Source organism: Phyllobates terribilis, unplaced genomic scaffold (assembly GCF_046119375.1).
Source record: "Phyllobates terribilis strain yellow unplaced genomic scaffold, ASM4611937v1 Scaffold_11__3_contigs__length_659146591, whole genome shotgun sequence".
Lineage (NCBI taxonomy): Eukaryota > Metazoa > Chordata > Amphibia > Anura > Dendrobatidae > Phyllobates > Phyllobates terribilis.
The window spans coordinates 209,399,746-209,412,784 of record NW_027362771.1 but is presented as its reverse complement, the minus strand read 5'-3'; the positions used below and the strand labels follow the sequence as shown (position 1 = coordinate 209,412,784).

Sequence of the window (13,039 nt, the reverse complement as noted above, 5' to 3'; positions counted from 1 at the left end):
AAAAAAGGGCCGGACAAAATTGTTCGCACCCTCAACCCAATATTTGGTTGTACTCCCTTTGGAATAAAAAAACTTCAATCAATCGCTTCCTATAACCATTAACAAGCTTTTTACACCTCTCAACTGGAATTTTGGACCACTCGTCATTTGCAAATTGCTCCTGGTCTCTCATATTTGAAGGGTGCCTTCTCCCAACAGCAATTTTAAGGCAGACTATTATTGATGCACCAATGAAAGAAATATAATATTAAAAGATAATATACTTTCCTTTTTCCCATTACTGTATATGGATCTAATTTCAACAGGTAACAATATTTTGTATTTTTCTTGAATGTATTTCTAATAAAATTCATGAGTTGGCTAGATACCATATTATATTAATATAGTTTTACTTGACATTTGTCTCCTGGAGTGTAAAATTCAAATTGAATATCTGTCTTTTATATACGCAAAATATGGTAGCACATAAAAAGACCCTTCTGAAGGACTTTTCTATTTAAGTTGTTTCAAGTGGCTTTTGACATAATAAAATGATTTACCATATGGTTCAAATACTTGTGATCCCATCTGAAAGTGAAGATTATGCATGTGATGTGAGATGTACAGTAGCTGCAGCCAAGCACACAGCTGGCTCTAATAATGCCAACAAATGGCTTCATCTATCTCAATGTCACGTAGGAACTGGCAAGAGAAGATTCATCCCTCTGTGCAATTAAAATCTACATCATGTGTGAGAAGGGTGATAGTTATGCTGACATCAGAGCTTTGCCAGATCTATTTCCTTTCTACAGTACAAGAAGAAACATGTTTCCCCTTTCACCCTTACAGACTGGTAAACTGCTTGGTGGGTCTGTTTCTATGTAAGATCAAAGGAATAAATCTATTCTATTCCTGGTCAGAGTTCATGATATTGTGCACGACGTACAGATTTAACTGACAAATGAACTACCAAATTACATACACAGGTACAGTGGCTTGCAAAAGTGTTCACCCCCTTAGCATTTTTCTTGTTTTGCTAGCTCACAATCTGGAATTTCAGTTTTTTTGAGGGTTTGCATCAGTTCATGTAAATAGCATGCCTACAACTGTGAACTTTTGATTTTCTTTTTTTGTGATGCTAACAGCAAAGAGGACAAAATAACTGAAAACTTCAGTATGCATAACTATTCACCCCCTAAAGTACTTTGTAGAGCCTCCTTTTGGCGCAATTACTGCTGCAAGTCGCTTTGGAAAAGTCTCTATGAGATTTCTACATCTTGCCACTGGATTTTTGTCCATTCCTCAAGGCAAAACTGCTCCATCTCCTTCAAGTTAGATGGTTTCCCCTGGTGAACAGTAATCTTCCAGTCTGACCACAGATTCTCAATTGGATGAAGGTCTGGGTTTTGACTAGGCCACTTCAAAACATTTACATGTTTCCCCTTAAACCAATCAAGTGTTGCTTTAGCAGTATGAGAATTAGTGAAAAAGAGAGAAAAAACAGCTCACCTTTCGATGCAATATGATCTGCAGTGAAGCTCGTGATCCATGCTACTGTAAGGCGTCAGTCAATTTGAAAGAAAGAAGAAGCTGATCGAGCTTCAAGTCCATGATTCAAAGACATATTAGAAAATATAAAGTCTTTATTTCCAAAGTTTAAAAACAAGAATGACAAAGAAAAAATCCATGTGCAAGCGGAAAAAAACAGCCTCATAACATTAGAAGTAATGTTTGAGAATTAAAGAACATGTTCAAACCAAGGACTAAGAACGCATCACGTTCGAAATGCGTCTGGTTACCCTCATATTCCCCCTGCCCATGTCCCCCCTTTACCTCTAATGTTATGAGGCTGTTTTTTCCGCTTGCACGTGGATTTTTTTTTGTCATTTTTGTTTTTAAACTTTGGAAATAAAGACTATACATTTTTTTAATTTGTCCTTGAATCATGGACTTGAAGTTGGATCAACTTCTTTCTTTCTTTCACTTTAGCAGTATGCTTTGGGTCATTGTCTTATTGGAAGATGAACCTCCATCCCAGTCTCAAATCACTGACAGACTGAAACAGGTTTTGCTCAAGAATATTTCTGTATTTGGCACCATCCATCTTCCCCTCAACTCGGACCATTTTCCTTGTCTCTGCTGCTTAAAAACATGATGTTCTTGAGGTGTTCAGCTGTGTTGGTTTGGGATAGCGTTTACCCTGGTAGCCAAAATGCTTAATTTTTGTTTCATTTGACCACAGCACCTTCCTCCATACATTTGAAGAGTCTCCTACGTGTCTTTTGACAAACTCAAAACGAGCCTTACAATTTTTTAGTAAAGGCTTTTCTCTGCCCATTCTTCCATAAAGGCCCCCTTATGGAGTGTACGGCTTACTGTGGTGGTATGTACAGATACTTAAGTCTCTGCTTGGAAACTCTGCAGCTGCTTCAGGGTTACCTTTTGACTCAGTGCTGCCTGTCACGCATGGTGTGGGAAAGACTAAGTGTAACACGAAGGGATGAGGGGAGGGTAGCCAAAACACTAGAGAAAAAGGGGGAGTGGAGACCCCTAGGCAGATCTAATATCACCCTACCTGTCCTACCATCCCTATATAGGTTCTGCACCTATCGCCAAACAGGAAACCTAATCCATGTATATCCCTAGAGCTAGGCCCTAGATAGGGAGGGGTGAGCACTGGTCAGTCCCCACTATAAACTAAAGACAAGGGAGACAAACAAAAGGGGGAAAACTTAGCTTGAGCAGACAGCAGAGAGATAACACCAAACGTCCTCCAAGGGCACCAGAGAGGAAGATAGCTGACTGCTATTGCTCCCAGCCTTCATAAGGGAAAATGAAAATATATTTGGCGACTCTCTGAAGTAGACTGAGAGTTTATAAACACCCAGACCAGGGTGTGTCAATCAGAGCAGGTGGGAGTTGCCGCTGGGTCCAAAAGTAAGAAGGATTAAGTGGGCATCTGCAATGCCAAACGCAGTGACCTTCTGCTGTCAGAACCAGAGTGACTGTCTGTTACATCTGACACACCCGTGACACTACCTCTCTGATTAATGTCCTCCCTGCATGGGCTGAGAGTTTTGGTGGGCGGCCCTCTCTTGGCAGATTTGTTGTGGTACCATGTTCTTTCCTTTTGATGGTAATGGATTTGATGGTGTTCCGGGGGATCATCAGAGATTGGGATATTTTGCTATATAAGTGAAGCATAATAATAAAAATGCATGTTATGTAGTGTAAGTGAACTAATATACTCACCTACTGCCGCTTTCTCTGGTGTCCAGCACCGTTCTTCTCGGCTTCTCTGTGATGTCACTGCAATTTTGACTAGCTGGCTCGTTCTATGTGCTATGCATGAGCAGGAAGTCTATTTTATATTGAAAACCTATGGAGCCTCATTTTGACGCTTAAAAGGTTTTCATTGTAAAAGTGACTTACGGGTCACACAGAGAGTGGCATGACCCAGCCAGTCTGCAGAGCGGTGACATCACTGAGAAAAGGAGCAGAACGGTGCTGGACAACGGAGAGAGCAGTGGTAGGTGAGTATATTAATACACTCATGCTACATAACATGCATTATTATTATTATGCTTTGTTATATAGGACAATCATATTCCACAGCACTTTAACACACACATTTAATGAATAAAAAGTTAGTGGTAGTGCTTTTTTAAGGAAAGAAGCTCTTTGTTATGAAAAAGACAAGTTCCTACATCCAAAATGACCACAAAAATAAAAAATTACATTGTAACCAATGTAGATGGATTTCTTATTCACTTGTGTAGAATGTTTCAGCCCAACTGAGTGGTGACTTTTTCCAGACATTTTTAGATAAAAAAAATAGGTGTCTTTGGTAAACAATGAAACAAACATTGCCTAGAGACTCCATTTCATGCTTTACACGGTAAGTACGCACAAGAATGTTCCAATGCTTAGCTTATTTAACAAAGTGCCATTCTTTTGCTAAGCATGTTTTCCTTGCAATGCTACTTAGATCTAGCTGGAACTTGGGAGTATGAACTGAAATGTATATTGATGTGCATGCAAAATGTAAATGTTCACATAAGGCCATTAGACAGAAAAAAACAAAGACAAAAGCAAACTACACTAATACCTAAAAGTAAATGGATAAATCGCACAGTACATAAAAGTAATGATAAATAATAAAAGGTATTTATTAAACATAAATTTTGATCAAAATAATGTAAAAGCCATCCCGCCACATCACGGCAACCCTTATTGGACAGTCCTAACTCTAATATTAAAATCTTACCATTTGTCAAGTGACATACTTATGGATAAGGGCAGAGAGACTGAACTCTTAGTAGAAGCATGGACCTGAGAGGCAGAATGAACCTTTCAGCTCAGACAAAGGGTGGACACACCCTTATATGCACTAAAGCACATTAGACTACAAAGAAAAAACCTGGGAGTCTGAACTGAAACGTATATTGATGTGCATGCAAAATGTAAATGCATGTTCACATAAGGCCATTAGACAGAAAAAAAAAAAAGACAAAAGCAAAATACACTAATACCTAAAAGTAAATGGATAAATCGCACAGTGCATAGAAATAATGATAAATAATAAAGGGTATTTAGTTAACATAAATTTTGATCAAAATAATGTAAAAGCCATCCCGTCACATCATGGCAACCCTTATCGGTCAGTCGTAACTCTAATATTAAAACCTTACCATTTGTCAAGTGACATACATATGGATAAGGGCAGAGAGACTGAACCCTTAGTAGAAGCATGGACCTGAGAGGCAGAATGAAGATCTAGCTAGCTATGCAGAAGGAGAGTACTTGATCCAAAAAGTATCAGAGATTTTCTTAATTTTTTCCAGAAGCACATCTTGATGATTTTGAGCAAGGAGTTCAATAAAAAATGTTTTAGATGCTGGAGTGTTTGTCTGTTAAAGTGTACTCTAGGGAGATAAAACATTTTTGTACCGTCCCTGCCTTCACAAACGTGGCCTGCCCCCTCCCGGCTTCTAGTAACAGCCAGCCCCCTGATAATATCGCCTTCACTGCAGGGCTGCTAGCAGGGAGCAGGCCACGCCCCACCATGCCCACTCGGACTGCAGACAAGGAGACATTATCAGGGGGCTGTTGTGACAGTAGCTTCTTTTTACTGCACTGCTCACCCCTCCATCTGGGGCAATAGCAATGTGCAGCTCCATGGTGTTACTATCACACAGTCTCCTGATAATAGTGGTTTCTCTGTAAAGAACAGGGGCATGGCCATGCCCCCTCTTTTTGGACTGGCTGTTACTCACAGTGGGGAGCTGCACACTGGTCCCAGACAAGAGGGTGGAGCAGTGAGGAGCAGCTGTTGTCACACAGAATTGCAAGTGTTATAAAGATAATAGAACTGTACTCGGCATCTCATCTTTATAGTTTATGAGGGCAGGGACAGCACAACATTTTTTATCTCCCCTGAGTACCCCTTTAATCCTTCAATATTAGCCCAAAATCCAGCTTGATATTTACTCTGCGCCCTCTGAATAAAAGTTGCCCTGGATGAGCTTATAAGCAATATACTTCTACTATGTAGTTAGCTGTCACATGTTTTTTATACATTTATACATGCCAATTTCCTGGCAGTTTCAATGCTTTCTGTGCTACATGTTTAACAAAATTGCCAAAATTGCTGTAAAAACATTGAAGTTTTGCAAGATAAAATGTAAATTGCAAGTCACAAAACAAAGACAAAATTGTCAAATAACAGAGCCCTGTGCATGTGGCTCGTATTGCAGTACACAGAGCCTTACCTACTGTGCCATTGAGCCTCCCTTCACTGCCATACAGGTACAATCAGGCTTTGTGTGCTTTTATTATGAACCCTATGTTATTTAAATGCACTTTTTCTTTTTACATATTTAGTTACAGCAGGGTTTATGCTCATTTTGTTTCTTGTAGATTTTGTCTCTTTTATTGCCAATGTGAACGTTTATATGTTGCATGTATACCAACTCTAACTCCAGTAAAATTTTTTGGCTTTTTGGATTTTTGCGCAAGTGAGGGCATGACCTCTCCTCCTTGAGCAGGACATTATATTCAAAAAGCTTCCCAACACTGTGGTGTCCAGAGTTCGGGACCCAGTCCTTTGTCTGTCCTTATTCACACAGGTCACTTCTGACACATGGTATGGTTTTAATATTAAACAGTGTAAGACAATCCAGGATAGGGTCACCTTGCCATGGTAGAATGACTTTTATGCTATTTTTGATCAAAACCAATGTTATTAAGAACTCTATGTTATTTAAATGCATTTTTGCTTTTTACTTACAAGTGAATTTAGTGAGAAGGACTTGTATTTAATTACAGCAGGGTTTATGCTCGTTTTGTTTCTTCATGAAAACATGCGGGCTCATCGCCGGACCCGCATCAAAGAGGAGGGGGGGGTCGTAAAGGGGTTAAATTTACCCTCTTTTTCTAGAGCTTAAATAAGACTTATCCCTAGTAAGAAAACAGTTTACTGCAAGATGAACCTCTGCTTTTTCTGTTTGAGACCTGACATACAAAGCATCTCTTAGTATCACAGCTTTGTTGGTCATTAACTTGAGTGGGATGGAGTACAAAGCAATAATTCAATGTTTGTTCTAGGTTTCTGCAAAATAGTTCTATAAAGTATTACAGGCTTAGTGTAGTTTGCTCTTTGTCTTACCGATTCATATGTAGGTTTAGTTTGAGTTTACCTTTCAGGTTTATATATTAAAGATTCATCCATATCAGAACTTCTTGAACTTTTTCTTCTAAAGCTTCATCAATATTTTCATGTCTGGCCCTTATCACAAATTGAAATTCATTTAAAAAATTATATATTTTTATCAATTTATCATTTGTGTTATGAACGTGGTATGACCTTAAATAAAAATAACAGAAGTATATTCTGTTGCTAAAATAGGGATGGCACTAGTCAGAAAGAGCTACTGTAGGTATACCAGGAGGGAGGGATCAGTATATGGTTATTTCTGCCTAATCTACCTAATCAGAAGTCATACTCAACTGTTAGGGTCATGCCTTCCTACCTCAGTGATGTACACTTCACATTTTGTGAAGATCTGATTTATGTAGTGACAATCATATGTACCTTGAGTTTAGGCAAACTTTTAGGAATATAAATATTGTAACCATAATTTCTCCAGAAAATCCAATACAACATTTCTCTAAATTTATTATATTACTCTTCTTCTTTGAAAGGTTTTTCTCAAGTTCTTTCTCAATGTCAGTGTTCTTGCAAATTTGTTTCCAAAAACAGATGGTTATCTAATTTTGCAGTTTACTATTAATTGCTTTTCAATAGAGCTTGAAAGCACTACTTTAAATCTGTCTGGAATGCTGGATCTGGACTGCTTCAGGGCCCCTTTGCTACTACACTACTACAAAGGCAATGATGCATTTGCCTTCAGCATAAAAGACCACACTGTTCAGACCAGTGGCGCAAAAATATTGCTGATTCAATTTTCAATCAATAAAGAGTACACTTTCCTTCTGGTAAGCCGAAAGTAAGGAGTTTAAGGAGCACTGCACTCACGAACCTTCAGACAACGTCTTTACATTTTTGTTACCTCTAGTGACTACTATTGATGTCACAATTTACACCTGTGTATCTATTAAACATACTTTAATAGTACATAACAGCGCTTCCGTAAAAATATATTTATCATCATTGTTGCGGTTTATTTTTTCTAAATATTCAGCTATGGTTCTGCTTACAAATATTCACCTTCAAAATAATTTTTACAAAATTTAAAGAGCAACTGTCGATTTTATTTATTTTTTTTTATATTATTTAAAGTATAATCGAAAATAAAAAACTTTCTCATATTTCTTATCAAAAAAATCTGCTTCTTTCTCCTCCTGGACTGATTGATCATCCTTAAAATGCTCAGTTCATAGGGTGAAATTTGTCTTCAGTGAATACAGATTTTTCCATTAGCCCACTATCAGTATTTGGTCAGTATTCGGTCAGTATTTTTTTCTCAGGAGTGGGAGCCAAAACCAGGAGTGGGTGATAAATGCAGAATTGGTGCACTTGTTTCTATTATACCTTTTCTCTGATTGTTCCCAGCCTGGTATTGACATCCACTCCTGAGAAAAAATACTGACCGGATACTGACCAAATACTGAAAGTGGGGCTGTGGCCTTACTGAGAAACTAGATGACAGTTGCTGCTAAATAAAGATCTATGGAGAACTGTTACTGTTTTTTTCAGAGAGATTGAACCATAATGTCCTTTCCTGCCTCTAGATCCTCATTCCTCCCCTCCCCTCGCCATAGAATTTTGAAAACACCAACTATCCTCTCCTTTCTTTGTAATGTGAAAGTCTTTTTTTCATTGAACACAGACATTTTACTAATGAAATGAGAGTAAAAGATGAATCCAGGAGCAGAAAGGGACATAATTCTCTTATAAATTACAGCTATTCTTTAAATACCTTTATTTTTATATATTTGTTATTATAACCACTTCTTATAAAGTTGGTTGATTAGTAAATGTTAAAACAAAATGAAATTGCACAGAGTGAATACTAGAATAATTAAATGTAAATTAAACTACAACTTCAGAGATATACAGTGGGTACGGGAAGTATTCTGACCCCTTTAAATTTTTCACTCTTTGTTTCATTGTAGCCATTTGGTAAATTCTAAAAAGTTCATTTTTTTCTCATTAAAGATCATTCTGCACCGCATCTTGACTGAAAAAAAAACAGAAATGTAGAAATTTTTGCAAATTTATTAAAAAAGAAAAACTGAAATATCACATGGTCATAAGAATTCAGACCCTTTGCTCAGACACTCATATTTAAGTCACATGCTGTCCATTTCCTTGTGATCCTCCTTGAGATGGTTCTACTCCTTCATTGGAGTCCAGGTGTGTTTAATTAAACTGATAGGACTTGATTTGGAAAGGCACACACCTGTCTTTATAAGATCTCACAGCTCACAGTGCATGCCAGACCAAATAAGAATCATGAGCTCAAAGGAACTCCCCAAGGAGCTCAAAGACAGAATTGTGGCAAGGCACAGATCTGGCCAAGGTTACAAAATAATTTTTGCATTACTCAAGGTTCCTAAGAGCACAGTGGCCTCCATAATCCTTAAATGGAAGAAGTTTGGGACCACCAGAAGTATTCCAAGACCTGGCCATCCAGCCAAACTGAGCAATCATGGGAGAAGAGCCTTGGTGAGAGAGGTAAAGAAGAACCCCAAGATCACTGTGGCTGAGCTCCAGAGATGCAGTAGGGAGATGGGAGAAAGTTCCACAAAGTCAACTATCACTGCAGCCCTCCACCAGTCGGGCCTTTATGGCAGAGTGGCCCAACGGAAGCCTCTCCTCAGTGCAAGACATATGAAAGCCCGCATAGAGTTTGCTCAAAAACACATGAAGGACTCCCAGACTATGAGAAATTAGATTCTCTGGTCTGATGAGACGAAGATAGAACTTTTTGGTGATAATTCTAAACGGTATGTGTGGAGAAAATCAGGCACTGCTCCTCACCTGCCCAATACAATCCCAACAGTGAAACATGGTGGTGGCAGCATCATGCTATGGGGGTGTTTTTCAGCTGCAGGGACAGGACGACTGGTTGCAATTGAAGGAAACATGAATGCAGCCAAGTACAGAGATATCCTGGATGAAAACCTCTTCCAGTGTGCTCTGGACCTCAGACTTGGCCGAAGGTTCACCTTCCCACAAGACAATGACCCTAAAGCACACAGCTAAAATAACAAAGGAGTGGCTTCAGAACAACTCTGTGACCATTCTTGAGTGGCCCAGCCAGAGCCCTGACCTAAACCCAATTGAGCATCTCTGGAGAGACCTGAAAATGGCTGTCCACCAATGTTCACCATCCAACCTGACGGAACTGGAGGATCTGCAAGGAAGAATTGCAGAGGATCCCCAAACCAGGTGTGAAAAAGTTGTGGCATCATTCCTAAGAATACTCATAGCTCAGAAGGGTGCTTCTACTCAATACTGAGCAAAGGGTCTGAATACTTATAACCATTTGATATTTCAGTTTTTGTTTTTTAATAAATTTGCAAAAATTTCTACATGTCTTTTTATTTTCAGTCAAGATGGAGTGCAGAGTGTACTTTAATGAGAAAAAAAAATTTACTTTTTAGAATTTACCAAATGGCTGCAATGAAACAAAGAGTGAAAAATGTAAAGGGGTCTGAATACTTTCCGTACCCACTGTATTTGACTATGCTATGGCTCTGTGGAAGAACCCTGTAAATGTCCAATGTAAGATCTGAGCTGTAGAAATGAGCGAATCTTCCATAAATTCAAATCACCGAATTTGCACTACTTCGGAAACTCCATTCATATCAAATTTACTTGAGATGAATTGATTTGCTGGTAAAAGTAATTTTATATGCTGTTAAGTCTCTTAAGACCCCAAAGCATAATAAATGGAGGGGTTAAAAATATTATACTAGCCTCACCCATCACCTGTCTTGGCCCAATCTTCCACTAGTTCCAGTTTTTTCACCCTTCTTCATTCTTCAGCACGGTCAGTTTTTGGCAAAATTAAAAATGGGACCCCAAATGCTAACAAATTGCGCCATCACAGGAAAACATTTAGGGTGCATTTACACAAGCCTATTTCAGGCCTATAAGTGAGACATCTATATTAAAGTCATCTGGTGCTTGTGGACCGACCTCTTTAAACAGGTTGACAAAGAATAATGGGGTAGAATGGTCGCTAACAGATCATTCTGTCATCATACATGTTATCAGGAGCACATTTCCTGTTTACACTGGGTGATGAGCTGCCGAAAACAATTGTCCTGATTCATTTAGACTGATATTGTGCATGCCAGTCTTAATTAATGGGACAACTAGAGCAAGATGTGCCTAAATTTATAAAAAAGCACACACTACTTAAGGAGTTAGAAATCTTAGAAATGCCATGCACCTTTGGCAGAAATGGGCTTCAGTCTAAGACTGGAGTACATTTCTGAAGTAAGTATTGCCACTAAAGTAGCATTACTTCAATGAATTTGATGGGCGGGCATAGCCATGCCCCTCGGATGGTCTGCCTATATCAGTGTAGCTGGCCAGGACTAGTGTGAAAATACCAAAAGTGGCAATATTTGTGTGCAACTTCCAAACTGCGCAAACATTTGGTGAATTATTTTGGTTTCGGCATAAACAATCCATTTACCTGATGTACAAGTATGACTTTGCTCATTCGGTGATTGACATCATGTTTAGACTTACGAGCTCTCATATTTATAAATGAGGTTGTTACACACACACTGAATGTGACACATACACACACACGTATATAACACACACATACTGTATGTTACAAACACATATGCATATATACATATGCATACACACAGCACATACAGAAAAGTACATGCACACAGCACAAATACATACACATGTATATACACACAGCACATAAACACACATCTATGCACATATATACACAAAGTACATATACTGTATATGTACAGTACAGACCAAAAGTTTGGACACACCTTCTCATTTAAAGATTTTTCTGTATTTTCATAACTATGAAAATTGTACATTCACACTGAAGCCATCAAAACCATGAATTAACACATGTGGAATTAGATACTTAACAAAAAAGTGGGAAACAACTGAAAATATGTCTTATATTCTAGGTTCTTCAAAGTAGCCACCTTTTGCTTTGATGACTGCTTTGCACACTCTTGGTATTCTCTTGATGAGCTTCAAGAGGTAGTCACCGGAAATAGTCTTCCAACAATCTTGAAGGAGTTCCCAGAGATGCTTAGCACTTGTTGGCCCTTTTTCCTGCACTCTGCGGTCCAGCTCACCCCAAACCATCTTGATTGGGTTCAGGTCTGGTGACTGTGGAGGCCAGGTCATCTGGCGTAGCACCCCATCGCTCTCCCTCTTGGTCAAATAGCCCTTACACAGCCTAGAGGTGTGTTTGGGGTCATTGTCCTGTTGAAAAATAAATGATGATCCAACTAAACGCAAATCGGATGGAATAGCATACCGCTGCAAGATGCTGTGTAGCCATGCTGGTTCAGTATGCCTTCAATTTTGAATTAATCCCAAACAGTGTCACCAGCAAAGCACCCCCACACCATCACACCTCCTCCTCCATGCTTCACGGTGGAAACCAGGCATGTAGAGTCCATCCATTCACCTTTTCTTCGTCGCACAAAGACACGGTGGTTGGAACCAAAGATCTCAAATTTGGACTCAACAGACCAAAGCACAGATTTCCACTGGTCTAATGTTCATTCCTTGCCCAAACAAGTCTTTTCTGCTTGTTGCCTGTCCTTAGCAGTGGTTTCCTAGCAGCTATTTTACCATGAAGGCCTGCTGCACAAAGTCTCCTCTTAACAGTTGTTGAAGAGATGTGTCTGCTGCTAGAACTCTGTGTGGCATTGACCTGGTCTCTAATCTGAGCTGCTGTTAACCGGCGATTTCTGAGGCTGGTGACTCGGATAAACTTATCCTCAGAAGCAGAGGTGACTCTTGGTCTTCCTTTCCTGGGGGGGGGGGTCCTCATGTGAGCCAGTTTCTTTGTAGCTCTTGATGGTTTTTGCAACTGCACTTGGGGACACATTCAAAGTTTGCCCAATTTTTCGCACTGACTGAACTTCATTTATTAAAGTAATGATGGCCACTCGTTTTTCTTTACTTAGCTGCTTTTTTCTTGCCATAATACAAATTCTAACAATCTATTCAGTAGGACTATCAGCTGTGTATCCACATGACTTCTGCACAACACAACTGATGGTCCCAACCCCATTTATAACGCAAGAAATCCCACTTATTAAACCTGACAGGGCACACCTGTGAAGTGAAAACCATTTCCGGTGACTACCTCTTGAAGCTCATCAAGAGAATGCTTTGCACACTTTTGGCAGTCATCAAAGCAAAAGGTGGCTACTTTCAAGAACCTAGAATATAAGACATATTTTCAGTTGTTTCACACTTTTTTGTTAACTATATAATTCCACATGTGTTAATTCATAGTTTTGATGCCTTCAGTGTGAATGTACGATTTTCAAAGTCATGAAAATACAGAAAAATCTTTAA

At 39.0% G+C, this 13,039-nt stretch overlaps 1 pseudogene; it reads right to left on the bottom strand.

Moving 5' to 3' along the window:
* LOC141167245 (uncharacterized) overlaps positions 1–11,219 on the bottom strand; it is a 52,351-nt pseudogene extending 41,132 nt beyond the window's left edge.
* Between the last annotated feature and the right edge of the window lie 1,820 nt (positions 11,220–13,039).